The 14,639-nt window shown below is 40.2% G+C and overlaps 1 long non-coding RNA gene across 1 annotated transcript; it reads right to left on the bottom strand.

The window, feature by feature from the left end:
- Positions 1 to 458: 458 nt before the first annotated feature.
- On the bottom strand, positions 459 to 2,741 carry LOC121817524 (uncharacterized). The gene is made up of 2 exons (XR_009597801.1): positions 2,053 to 2,741; positions 459 to 799 (listed from the first exon to the last, which is right to left on the bottom strand). It is a non-coding gene; the product is annotated as an uncharacterized LOC121817524 (long non-coding RNA).
- Positions 2,742 to 14,639: the final 11,898 nt, after the last annotated feature.

Here is a 14,639-nt window from a genome sequence, read left to right on the forward strand (position 1 = left end):
AGATCTCAATTAGAGATATCATAGAGATTCTTTAAATACATTACTGTCTCTGTAGAGATATATCATAATGTCTCTGATTTAATCATTTCCCAATAAATGGATTCAGTTGAACCAAATCAGGAATTATAACTGTAGAGTGAAGAACTGTTTTCCCGGTCTTCTAGGGAGCCAGAATGTTGAACTTAGCATTGTACGGGAAATGAAATTACACCTTCCTTTTGACTTTGAGACATGTCATGTGAATCATGTGCAGATGGTCTTTTTTCATTAGCTCTTGCAACTCTGCAACAAGTCTGTTGCCTACAGGTGAAGTTTTCCAAAGACAAATTAATAAAGAAATTCAACAAGGCACAGTAATTCCTGTTTATTCCTATTTATTCAGGTTCTAAGTGACTAGAATTATGAAAGTTCAAATTATGGTAATGTGTCTGCATACTTTTATAAAGATATACAAATGATGGCTTGATATGAAAATTTTATTTTTTAAAGCAACTCTAAGCATGGCCACATTGTAGTAAACAGGACAGGTTTGAGATACTATTCAGTCTCTATCTTGTTGTTCAGGCGCTCATTCATGTCCAACTCTTTGCAGCTCCATCGACTGCAGCACGCCAGGCTTCCATGTCCTTCACCATCTCCTGGAGCTTGCTCAGACTCATGTCCATCGAGTCGGTGACACCATCCTCCCATCTTGCGACACAGAATATGAGTCAGGGCTTGTAGTCCTGCCCATCAGGAATGGCCCTGCTGCAGTTTCAGGCAGCTGTCAGTTGTCTAGAGGACTATCAGCTCCAGCTTTCTGAATCAGTTTCAAAAAGAACAGGGATCTTTGCCCTGAACCAAAGAACTAGAACACCAATTTGGTACGTGGTTCTAGAAGCAGAAGCTAGAATCGGTCCTGACTTAGTGACGGTTGAAGCAAAGACTCGTTCATTAGATTTTAGGCTCAATATTTCCTCTTCCTTGCTTTCAACGTATCATTAACTTTCCTGGTCCTCCTTCTGATTCTGTTAATTTTTCCTTCGTGAACTCCTGTTCTTCAGCTTAGCCCGTACACTTTGGTAATTGTCAGGCCGTCTTCAGCCTTTTCCCTCTACTTCCTCTGTGTTCTATGGGCTTGCTTTGGGTGATCTCTACCGCTATGTCAACTCTTACTTATTTGGTGAGAATTATCAGTCAACACCTAAAGTAGTCTGAATACCCTGCAGGTATTCTCATTGCCTGTCTATAGCTGAGTAGAGGAGATGCCCGATAAGTATCTGTATGACCTGAATGACTGAATGGCCCCTTCCCTGAGTCCTACAGCAATATATCCAGCTTATCATTAGATACCTTCATTCTGATATCCCACAGGTACTTGAAATAAATGTCTCCATTTTTTGTTGCTGTTGTTTAGTTGCAAGGTTGTGTCTGACTATTTTTTGACCCCATGGACTCCAGTGCACTGGGCTCCTCTGTCCTTGGAATTTCCCAGGCAAGAATACTGGAGTGGGTTGCCTTTTCCTTCTCCAGGGGATCTTCTCTACCCAGGACTGAGCCCTCATCTCCTGCAAGGAGGTAGATTCTTTACTGCTGAGCGACCAGGGAAGCCTCCAGTTGTCTTAACTTTCTTCCAGTCTTCTACTCTACCATCACTTCCTCTTAGTGGTTACAACATTATACCATGTTGAATAAATATGTATTGAATAAATACAGTTTTGTGGCTAAAGAAGTATTGTGCTTTTTATTTATGGACAACTATTTATGCAGAATATCTCCTTAAGTCTGCCTACAAGTAAGGGAGTGTGGTACAAGGAAAAGAAGGGAGCACTGGAACTCAGACACACTTTGGGAATCAGCCAAATTCTCTAGCTCAGTCACTCAAGCTGTATGACACTTCACATGGTCCTTAATCTCTCTGTTCTAAACACTCGTTCATTTCTAAACTAAGGGGAGTGATGCCGACCTTCCAGCGCAGCCGTAGGGACTGGAGAGTGAGCACATGTATGCAGTGTCTACACATAGAAGACACTCAATAACTGGTAACTGTTAGCATAAAAAGCAGTTATTTACCTGTGCCTTTTGCCTCTCTCCATTTTCTCACTTTTAATTCAGTTTCTCTGTTCTTCTTAGTTTACTACTAATACTCATCAGTATTCTGAATTCTACATTGTTGAGAAGACCTGTTAAAATCACAAAAATCAGGAAGAAAAACACGTATTAGAAATGAAAAACCTAAAGCACCTAATAGCAGTGTGAATTTGCATTTCAATCATTCTTTCCCTCTAAACCCAACCTTAACTAGGTCTTGGAACAAGTCAACACCCAGGAGAGGCAAGTCTTAGAACTACTTTTGAAATTGTAGGTTCGGGTAGAATTTCTGGAGGAAAGGGTTATTGTGGGAGATCTATGAATAGGCAAAAAGCCTATGTTTACCAAAGTATGCATAATATGGTTACATGGAAATGTGCTAAAGAAGGAAGCAATTAAAATATTAAGAACAAATGATGAGATAACTAAGAAATGTATTAGAATGAAGTTACCTTGAGATACTTCAATCTTTTATAATTGAAAGATGTAATAGACAGAAAATTAAGCATGGTCCTAAGAGATGGAATCACTTTGAGTGTATATCAAAGTTCGAGTAGAGAAAACACATTTTTAATGTTTATCTCATAAAATTAAGCCATAAATTTAACCAGAAAAATGATTGCTTAAATTTTAAATGCTAATATTATATATGCTACATTCTTAGAACATAATCTAATTTTTAAAAAAAGAAATGAAATATAACTAGTTGAAATAAGAAATGGAATCAACTAGATATTAAACCTTAGTTATAAACTTCTTAAATTACAAAGAAAAACAAGTATGTCATGTGATAACTTGTGGAATACAGTTAAAACTTACTTAAAAAAAAAAAAAACCTGAGCCTAATTCATCTTTATTATTAAAGGAAAAAACTAAGAGTAAGGTGCTAAGTTCTCATATTAACAAATTAAGAAAAGAAAAGCAAAACAAACCCAATAAAGTAGAAACAAAAAATTATTCCAAATAAAAGATGAAATTGGTTAAAAAATTTAAAAAAAAAACACCAAAATTGGTTACTTGAAAGTAATATCCCAAATTTAATTTCACTGAATGCTCCATTGAATCAAAAAAATAGTAGAGAGGGTAGCAAAAGCATACAATTTTGAAAGTGATAAAACATTTTAAAACAAATAAAGCAATCATAATATTTATACAGAGTGGTAGCTGAGAAAAACATGAAAAAGAAGACTAAGAAGCAACCTTGCTTTAAAATCAATCAGTGAAACAAAACAAAATATTCTAGTATTTAGTGAACTGAATATATTCATATTTGGTGTTTAATTTGGAGGGAAAATAAGGTTTATTTTATAAACAGCACTATCATCATTGCCTTAAATAAAAATATGATACCATATACAAAAGCAGACCTTAGGTGCTTCCAAAATACAAATTTAAAATTAAATGGCAATAATTTAAAATATTTCAATTTGGAAAACTTAAAATATTGAAATTTACAACAACTTAAAGTATTTAAAACAACTCAGGAAAGATAATTTCTAAGGAAAGGATATGGTTGTCACTTTCCTATGGAAATAAAAGGAGCTACAGAAAGGATGTATATTCAAAATTTCTTATTGTGATATTGTTTGCACTCGCAAAAAATAATGCTAGATACCTAGAAACAACACAAATGACCATTTAACAATAGTTAAATAGATTTGCTACATACCTTAGTATTCAATGCCTTAAGTATTGAACATTCTTTGGCATTGCCTTTCTTTGGGACTGGAATAAAAACTCACATTTTCCAGTCCTATGGCCACTGCTGAGTTTTCCAAATTTGCTGGCATATTGAGTGTAGCACTTTAACAGTATCCTCTTTTATGATTTGAAATAGCTCAACTGGAATTCCATCACTCCCACTAGCATCACCGACTGGACAGACATGAGTTTGAGCAAGCTTCAGAAATTGATGATGGGCAGGGAAGTTTGCTGTGCTGCAGTCCATGGGGTCACGAAGAGTTTGACATGACTGAGCCACTGAACTGAACTGAAGTATTGGTTAAAAAGAAAATTCAATTGTTTAAACTTGAAGACACGATCGATGTTATTCAAGGATGTGTGTGTGTGTGCTTAGTCACTCAGTCATGTCTAACTCTTTGTGACCCCGTGGACTGTAGCCCGCCAGGCTCCTCTGTCAATGGGATTCTCCAGGCAAGAATACTGGAGTGGGTTGCTGTGCCCTCCTCCAGGGATCTTCCCAACCCAGGGACTGAACACATGTCTTCCGCAATGCAGGCAGATTCTCTCCCCTCTGAGCCACCAGGGAAGCCCATGAATCTAATAAACAGAAGAGAGCTCTGATTGGTGCCACAAGATGGAAGGCTTTCATAGAAAAGAGGGTGGGGCAAGGGGTTCAGGTCAGTTCGGTTCAGTCACTGCGTTGTGTCTGACTCTTTGCAACCCCATGGACTGCAGTACACCAGGCTTCCCTGTCCATCACCAACTCCCAGAACTTGCTCAAACTCATGTCCGTCAAGTCTGTGATGTCATTCAACCATCTCAACCTCTGTCGTCCCCTTCTCCTCCTGCCTTCAATCTTTCCCAGCATCAGGGTCTTTTCCAGTGAGTCAATTCTTCGCATCAGGTGGCCAAAGTATTTGAGCTTCAGTTTCAACATCAGTCCTTCCAAGGAACATTCAGAACTGATTTCCTTTAGGATGGACTGGTTGGATCTCCTTGCAGTCCAAGGGACCCTCAAGAGTCTTCTCCAACACCGCAGTTCAAAACCATCAATTCTTGGGTGCTCAGCCTTCTTTATAGTCCAACTCTCACATCCATACATGACTGCTTAAAAAACCATAGCTTTGACTAGATGGACTTTTCTTGTCAAAGTAATGTCTCTGCTTTATAATATGCTGTCTAGGTTGGTCATAGTTTTTCTTCCAAGGAGTAAGTGTCTTTTAATTTCATGGCTGCAGTCACTATCTGCAGTGATTTTCAGTTCAGTTCAGTTCAGTTGCTCAGTCGTGTCCGACTCTTTGAGACCCCATGAATCGCAGCACACCAGGCCTCCCTGTCCATCACCATCTCCCGGAGTTCACTTAGACTCGCATCCATCGAGTCAGTGATGCCATCCAGCCATCTCATCCTCTGTCGTCACCTTCTTCTCCTGCCCCCAATCCCTCCCAGCATCAGAGTCTTTTCCAATGACTCAACTCTTCGCATGAGGTGTCAAAAGTACTGGAGTTTCAGCTTTAGCATCATTCCTTCCAAAGAAATCCCAGGGCTGATCTACTTCAAAATGGACTGGTTGGATCTCCTTGCAGCCCCCGAAAAATAAGTCATCAGCAATAAGTAATATATAAATATATAAAAGGTTGCCTCTTCTTCCTCTGAGTAGTAGACTGGAGAAGGCCCAGAATACCTCGTTGGTTCTAACCAGAAAGTTCCAAACTGGTTGATTAAGGTTTTATTTGGGAGTAAGGTATACATCCGCTGGATCATGGAAAAAGTAAGAGTTCCAGAAAAACATCTATTTCTGCTTTATTGACTATGCCAAACCCTTTGACTGTGTGGATCACAAGAAACTGTGGAAAATTCTGAAAGAGATGGGAATACCACACCACCTGACCTGCCTCTTGAGAAACCTGTATGCAGGTCAGGAAGCAACAGTTAGAACTGGACATGGAACAACAGACTGGTTCCAAATAGGAAAAGGAGTACGTCAAGGCTGTATATTGTCACCCTGATTATTTAACTTACATGCAGAGTACATCATGAGAAACGCTGGGCTGGAAGAAGCACAAGCTGGAATCAAGATTGCCAGGAGAAATGTCAATAACCTCAGACATGCAGATGACATCACCCTTATGGCAGAAAGTGAAGAGGAACTCAAAAGCCTCTTGATGAAAGTGAAAGAGGAGAGTGAAAAAGTTGGCTTAAAGCTCAACATTCAGAAAACGAAGATCATAGCATCTGGTCCCATTACTTCATGGCAAATAGATGGGGAAACAGTGGAAACAGTGTCAGACTTTATATTTTTGGGCTCCAAAATCACTGCAGATGGTGATTACAGCTATGAAATGAAAAGACGCTTACTCCTTGGAAGGAAAGTTATGACCAACCTAGATAGCATATTGAAAAGCAGAGACATTACTTTGCCAACAAAGGACCGTCTGGTCAAGGCTATGGTTTTTCCTGTGGTCATGTATGGGTGTAAGTGTTGGACTGTGAAGAAAGCTGAGCGCTGAAGAATTGATGCTTTTGAACTGTGGTGTTAAAGAAGACTCTTGAGAGTCCCATGGACTGCAAGATCTACCAGTCCATCCTAAAGGAAATCAGTCCTGAATGTTCCTTGGAAGGACTGATGCTAAAACTAAAGCTCCAGTATTTTGGCCACCTCATGCAAAGTGTTGACTCACTGGAAAAGACCCTGATGCTGGGAGGGATTGGGGGCAGGAGGAGAAGGGGACGACAGAGGATGAGATGGCTGGATGGCATCACCGACTCGATGGACATGAGTTTGGTGAACTCCGGGAGTTGGTTATGGACAGGGAGGCCTGGTGTGCTGCGATTCATGGGGTCGCAAAGAGTCGGACACGACTGAGCGACTGAACTGAAGGTCAAAACTGCAGTTAAGTTAGGTATGAAATCTAGGTTTGGTACGGTGGGTTTTTAGCACGTGTGAGGCCGGTTTGAATCTGTGGACCATGTTTAGCAGTGTGTGTGTGTTTGTTGTGTGTGCGCGCATGCACTCATGCACGCAGTGGGTCATGTCAGACTCTTAACAATCCCATGAACTGTAGCCTGCCAACCTCCTATGTACACGAAATTTTCCAGGCAAGAACACTGCAGGGGGTTGCCATTTTCTTCTCTAGGGGATCTTACTGACCCAGGGATGAAATCACATCTTTTGCGTCTCCTACACTGGCTGGCAGATTCTTTAGCATTGTGCCACCTGGAAAGTACCATGCAGCTATTTTCCTTAAAATGAATTCAATTTCTTGTTGTGAAGATATCTCTCTAATGTATATTTAAGAATGAAAGGATTTCATTAAGGATGGAATGAGGTTGATGAGAATGAAAGAATGAAAACTATTTGACAGCATTGTTCTAAGCATTTCACATATTAACTCAGTCAGAGCTTACTGCATCCCTATGACATAGGGCCTATTATTAAGTTTTGCTAACAAGGAAACCAAGTCAGTGAATATAAACAGCTTTTCTGAACATAGTAAGAAGTGATATTAAGATTCAAATCATGGCATTCTGTATCTAGAATCTGTACCACTGAACATATGTGCCCTGCTTCTTATGCATATTTGTAAGTGACTGGGTAATTTTAGTAGACAATTTGGAAGTGTTCACACCAGGGCGGGAACAAAAGTTGCCTTTCTTGGCGGAGTATAGATGGAAAGGGGAAAAATCTGTAGCAAATGGCAAAATATATTTAATGTAATTTATTGAGTTTTACTATTTCATGTAATAAAAACACAAATATGATTAAGAAGAAGGGATTTAAAAAAAAAAGAAGGAACAGGAACAAATGAAAATGATAAATTTGAGAGCTTTTTGGCTCAAGTTGTTACATTAACTGAATCTGAACTAAAGTTATTTATTTAAATATTTAACTATTTTTAAATTCTAAGAAGTACTATTAGTTTAAAAAATGAGAGAAATGCATAAATCAGTTTGATCTTGTCAATTAAATAAGTAAAAAGTAATAATAATGTTAGCCTATTTTCAACTTATCAAAATGAAAAATTTTAAACATTCCCGAATCATTACCTGGGTAAGTAATGTAATTCTTGATAAAGGAATGCACTTTCTCAACGTGAATAAACTGATAGTCTTGACCTTTAAATCAGCCACCCTGTGCTGGTTTGGCTGTGTTCATGCCAAGACTCTCTACAGCTTGCTATTTTAGAATTTACCTTGACTTCATGTTTCCCTTTCAGCAATAACCTAGAGAAAGAAGGGGAGTCAAACTGAACTGCAAAACTTTGGAAATAAAGTGCCAAGAGGAGAAGGGGGGCGACAGAGGATGAGATGGCTGGATGGCATCACTGACTCAACGAACATGAGTTTGAACAAACTTAGGGAGACAGTGATGGACAGGGAGGCCTGGCGTGCTGCAGTCCATGGGGTCACAGAGGTCGGACGCGCCTGAGCAACTGAACAGCAAGGCATGGTCCTCTTGTCCTACGCGTGCTTACACCCTGACTTGCTGATAGCATATGAAATAGTTCTAGGTCAGCGTCTACAACTTCAAAGCTAATCCACGCAGGTATATAAACTTAAAATTTCAGATATTGCTGGGGCTACAAAGTTGGTCCCTTACAAGCTGACTGTCTCTGAAAGTGAACAGCATGAGGTGCGAAATATAAACATTTATCGAATGACATGACATTTGCCCCGTGAAAATTTGAGACTGATCTAAAGGTCAAGTCTATCAGTTTCTCCAAGTTGAGAAACTGCATTCATTTCCCAAGAATCACATTACTAACTCTGGTAATGATATGGGGTTGATTAAAATACTTCATTTTAATACGTTGAAAGGGCTTCCCTGATAGCTCAACTGGTAAAGAATCCCCTGTAATGTGGGATACCTGGGTTCAATCCCTGGGTTGGGAAGATCCCCTGGAGAAGGGAACGGCTACCCACTCCAGGATTCTGGCCTGGAGGATTCCATGGGCTATACAGAGAGTCAGACACAACTGAGCGACTTTCACCATAATAAGCTGAAAATAAGCTGACATCATAAACCTGACAAGTTGTAGAGTAAGTGGTTTCAATCAACATTTAGTAAATATTTATTGAGCATCTATTATGTCCTGGTGACACAGTGGCAAACAAGACAAAGGCCCAAACCTCATGGAGCTTCTCTTCCACTGGGGCAGATACACAATAAACAAGAAAGTACAAGTGTAGGCATTTATCATTGTTAGGTAGAAACAGCAATAAAATGAAGGGCTAGAGAAGGCCACTTCAGATAGCACGATTAGAGGATACCTTCCTGCGGAGATAAAATATTTATCGGTGAGAATTTCATTCAGTGAGAATGACAGGTCGTGGGGAAAGCTGAGTAAATTATTTCAGGCAGAGAGGGCGATAAAGCACAAGGGTAATGGAGACAGAAAGTTTAGAAGGTTTGAGGATTAACAGAAGGCAGAGTTTCCTGACACAATTAGGGGATGAAGGAATAAGTGGGCATACTGTACAGGATCTTATAGAATTTTATTTGAAGATGACAAAAGTAACCTATTGTGAAATATTCCTCTTGTCAACATTGGGAGTACTTTGATATGGTTTACATTTCAATAAAAATTAATGGTGCAAGTAAAACAAACTTAGTATGATAAATTGGGAGATCAGCTTGGGTGGGGGACCTGGGGGGAACAATGAGTCAAGGATGACACTTAAGTTCCTGGCTTTCATAAGTTCAAGAAATAGTGGATGAAACTAGAAGGTAAATTTGATCGACCAGGAAGAAATGATAGCCTATTGGCCCAGAGTGGTGTTGGTGGAAAAGGAAGAAAGTGGAGACATTCCTGTTTATTGGGTTGCTCTCCCTCTGTGTGACCTATAGCAGCCATCCCCAGGGGTGGGTTTCGTGGAAGACAGTCTTTCCATGTGGGGGTGGTGGGGGTGGGTGGTGGTATGGATATGTATGTGCTGGTGTTGGGGGTGGTTTCAGGATGATTCAAGCACATTACACTTACTGTGCACTTTATTTCTATTATTATTACACTGTGATGGATGATGAAATATTATACAGCTCACCATAGCGCAGAACCAGTGGGAGCCCTGAGCTGGTTTTCTTGAGCTCAGGTGCTTATGCGAGCTATGGGGAGCGGTTGTAAACACAGAGGAAGTCCACGTTGCTCATCTGCCATTCACTTCCTGCTGTGTGTACTGGTCTGTGGCCTGCGGGTTGTGGACCCCTGACCTATAGGATAATCCTGGTGTATCAGTAACGAGTAAAGCTTCTCAAAATTCTCATTTCAAAAACATGGCTTATTTAACATAAGGAAATAGTGAACTGAGAACAGGATCAACAGTAGAGACCAGCTCAGCAATTCTTAGTTTTACAGCTGCATCAGCATGCATCTTCAGTAGAACTTTTCTCTTTATTTTGTATCTGACTCTCATCAAAGCAGACAAAGCTTCACGTGCTTAATTTCATTCTAACACTCTAACTTAAAAATGGAGGCTTTTCGTTGGTTATCAGATCTATACTCACTGGCAGTTTGACCACAGAAAAGTCACTTATCCTTTCTAAGCCCCATTTTTCTTATCTGTAAAATGGGAGTAATACTATCTGGGAGATTACTATCATATTGGCACAATATGTGAATGTACTGTGCAAATAATGATGAACTATTTAAATAGAAAACATAATTGTTATTTTTCTATCTTCACCAGCTCACATTACATCAAATTCAACATAACTTCCTTCTATTTCTATATCTTAACTAAGTAAACCTACAATAGTCCTACTCCTGGAAAATGACACTGGAATGTGCTCGAGTGGATTTTTTCCATGGTTGGAATTGTGTCCGTGGTCACATAACCACATCTCTCCTTATCCCTATTCACCTCATGACCAAGGGCACACACTTTCAATAGTTGACAGTGAGAGAATCTCAGAATGTAAAATTATTCTGGTGAAGTTCTCAGAATGTGGTCCAAGGAGCCAGGGGATTCATGAGACTCCTTCATGGGCTGACAGGTTATTCCTTTTTCAAGTATTAAGTCTGTATATCTTCATATACTGCAACCGAAACAATGTATCATAATGAATGGAGTACAGGAAGGGAAAATATAGCATTCATCAATTAGGCCAGGCATTAGAGTTTGCAAAACTGTAAAACAATGTAACTCTTCTAATTTTTTTCATGCTATATTTTAAAGTGCCGCTTTCGTTTTATTATTATTAAATGAGTAAGTCAATTGTTATTTTTTTTTTTTTTACTTTCATCCTAATGGAGTAAACACTGCCAGATATAATCCATATAAAGCTCTTTGGAGTCCTCGTAATCTTTAAGAATGTAAAGGGATGCCAAGAACAAAAAATCTGTGAAATATTGGCAGAGTGCAATCAACCAGCCTAGGCAGCATTATTAAGCAACCCTATGATCTTTCCCAGATAAGCTCTCATCAATTGAGTTTTCATGCTCAGAAAGCTAATCCTGCCTCCTGTAAAGGTGTAAAACCTTCTGCCTTTCTTCTTGCTTACCTTCCTCCCTCCCTTTCTTTCATTAATTTTATGGAGAGAGAGGATGAATGAGTTGGCTAACTGACAAAAATCTTGAGATACAAAATAATAGTCCATAGAGTCCATACAGAGCATGGACTCTAGTGAAAAAGGCATTCAATCAAATGATGATTGTGAACTGTGAGCACAGGAACATAAGGTCACAGAAGAGAGAGTTTTGACATCTGCCTAGGAGATCAGAAGGTGAAAAGCAGAGGATGGCACTTGGAGCATCACAAGATCTGAACAAATAACACAGCTCTCTTTTTGCTCTTGTGGCTCAACCTCTTATTTTAAATAGAAGTGGCCCACTGTAGCCACCAAGGTGGTACTTTACTCCTCTTTCTCTTCAGGAGAGAATGTGTCACAGGTGTGCAGTTTGCTGACAGACTGAGGAGCCACCTCAGTTTTCCAGTCCAGGACAATGGCTAAGTGCACCATGAACTGATCATTGGCCTGGGCATTTTTCCCGAGACAAGCTCCTGCATGGGTGTCATCGCACAAGAGTTCCCTGTTGGACTGGCTGACACCATCCAGAGTGGTATTCCCGAGTCTCTTTCTCTCAGATTGATCCTCCTTCATTTTTACAGAGGTCAGAGCTACACTGGAGTCTGAGACTTTCCCTTCCTATTCCTCTTCCCTTTCTAAGTTCTCTTTCGCAGACATTCAGTTCAGTTCAGTTCAGTCACTCAGTCGTGTCTGACTCTTTGCAACCTCATAAACTGCAGCACACCAGGCCTCCCTGTCCATCATCAACTCCCGGAGTTCACTCAGACTCACATCCATTGAGTCGGTGATGCACCAGCCATCTCATCCTCTGTTGTCCCCTTCTCCTCCTGCCCCCAATCCCTCCCAGCATCAGGGTCTTTTCCAATGAGTCAACTCTTCACATCAGATGGCCAAAGTATTGGAGTTTCAGCTTCAGCATCAGTCCTTCCAAAGAACACCTAGGGCTGATCTTTTTAGAATGGACTGGTTGGATCTCCTTGCAGTCCAAGGGACTCTCAAGAGTCTTCTCCAACACCACAGATCAAAAGCATCAATTCTTCGCGCTCAACTTTCTTCACAGTCCAACTCTCACATCCATACATGACCCCTGGAAAAACCATAGCCTTGACTAGACGGACCTTTGTTGGCAATGTCTCTGCTTTTGAATATGCAATCTAGGTTGGTCATAACTTTCTTTCCAAGGAGTAAGCGTCTTTTAACTTCATGGCTGCAGTCACCATCTGCAGTGATTTTGGAGTCCCCTGCCAAAAAGTCTGACACTGTTTCCACTGTTTCCCCATCTGATTGCCATGAAGTGATGGGACCAGATGCCATGATCTTCGTTTTCTGAATATTGAGCTTTAAGCCAACTTTTTCACTCTCCTCTTTCACTTTCATCAAGAGGCTTTTGAGTTCCTCTTCACTTTCTGCCATAAGAGTGATGTCATCTGCATATCTGAGGTTATTGATATTTCTCCTAGCAATCTTGATTCCAGCTTGTGCTTCTTCCAGTCCAGCGTTTCTCATGATGTACTCTGCATGTAAGTTAAACAAGCAGGGTGACAATATACAGCCTTGATGTACTCCTTTTCCTATTTGGAACCAGTCTGTTGTTCCAGATTCAGTTCTAACTGTTGCTTCCTGACCTGCATACAGGTTTCTCAAGAGGCAGGTCAGGTGGTGTGGTATTCCCATCTCTTTCAGAATTTTCCACAGTTTCTTGTGATCCGCACAGTCAAAGGCTTTGGCATAGTCAATAAAGCAGAAATAGATGTTTTCTGGAACTCCTTTGCTTTTTCAATGATCCAGTGGATGTTGGCAATTTGATCTCTTGTTCCTCTGCCTTTTCTAAAACCAGCTTGAACATCTGGAAGTTCCCAGGCATTACCCCCTAGTAAATTATCTGAACCTCAGTTCTGTCTCCAGTGAAATTTAAATCATATAATATCTTGCTCACACAGTTGTGTAATAATTAAATGAGATGAGATATGTGAATTACCTTGATAAAATGGGCTTCCCTGGTGACTCAGAGAGTAAACAACCTGCCTGCAATGGCGGAGACCCGGTTCGATTCCTGGGTTGGGAAGATCCCCTGGAGAAGGAAATGGCAACCCACTCCAGTATTCTTGCCTGGAAAATCCCATGGATACAGAGGAGCCTGGCAGGCTACAGTCCATGGGGTCTCAATGAATCAGACATGACTCAGTGAGAAACACACTCAAGTGGTGAATAAATGAAATTATTATGGTTGCTACTCTGACTACCAGTGCCAGATATGTAGGATGCCAAATGGTATTCTACGTTGAATGTCAAATTTTTTCTCTATTTCTTTGATCCTTCTTTGTTTCAATATGCATTCCTGAACAGTGACTTTCAAACTTATTCTCAAGGAATACAGGAATCAAGATGCTCTTTGCCAAATACACGAAATATAGCTATATTTATGTCCATGATACTATTCATTCATTCAAAAAATATGTGAGTACTGTGTGCCAGAATTATTGAGGGTGCTAGGATTATAGCAGAGAAACAGGATTTGGAGTCTACTGTCTAATAAAGATAGTTTTCTAGTAGCAATATACACAGTAATAAATGCAGTCAGTTATCTATAGAATCTGTATTAACTCATTCAGTCTTCTCAAAGCTAGATGAGGTAGTCATAGGTCTACACCAATCATGCACAAGTTATAGATGAGAAAACTAAGGCACAAAAAGAAGTCAAATAACTTCCTCAAGATCAAAATATTAATAGTTGGTGAACAGCAGAACCATGCTTCAAACTTGGGCAGTGTGATACAATTTCTTATTCACCTCTAAGCCATCTCTGAGAATCTACGTTATTCTCAAGCTGCAGCTATCCAAGGATCCTTTGAAAGGGTTAAAACATAAGATAGTGGGGAACTGATTCAGTAGCTAAGGCTGGGAGTCAAGAATCTACATTTCTAGCAAAAGATGCATATGCACCTGGTCATTTTCATCCAGCAGTTAGAGAATTACTGCCAAGTAATGCTGTGCTGTGCTTAGTCGCTCAGCCATGTCCCACTCTCTGCAACCCCATGGACTGTAGCCTGCCAAGCTCCTCTGTCCATGGGATTCTCCAGGCCAGAATACCGGAGTAAATTGCCATGCCTTCCTCCAGGGGATCGTCCCAACCCAGGGATCCAACCCAAGTCTCCTGCATTACAGGTGGATTCTTTTCCATCTGAGTCACCAGGGCAGTCTAATAAGCAATGCCACTTCTTTATAAACTTAGTTAAAATGATCTGAGCCTAGTACCAAACTGTGGTTTGCACATAAGTTACTTTTACTTCATATCATTTGAAATATACTAAATTTTCAGGAATGCAACTTTTAGATAAATCAATAGGACTTTGTCTGCTGG

Source organism: Ovis aries, chromosome 21, assembly GCF_016772045.2.
Source record: "Ovis aries strain OAR_USU_Benz2616 breed Rambouillet chromosome 21, ARS-UI_Ramb_v3.0, whole genome shotgun sequence".
NCBI lineage: Eukaryota > Metazoa > Chordata > Mammalia > Artiodactyla > Bovidae > Ovis > Ovis aries.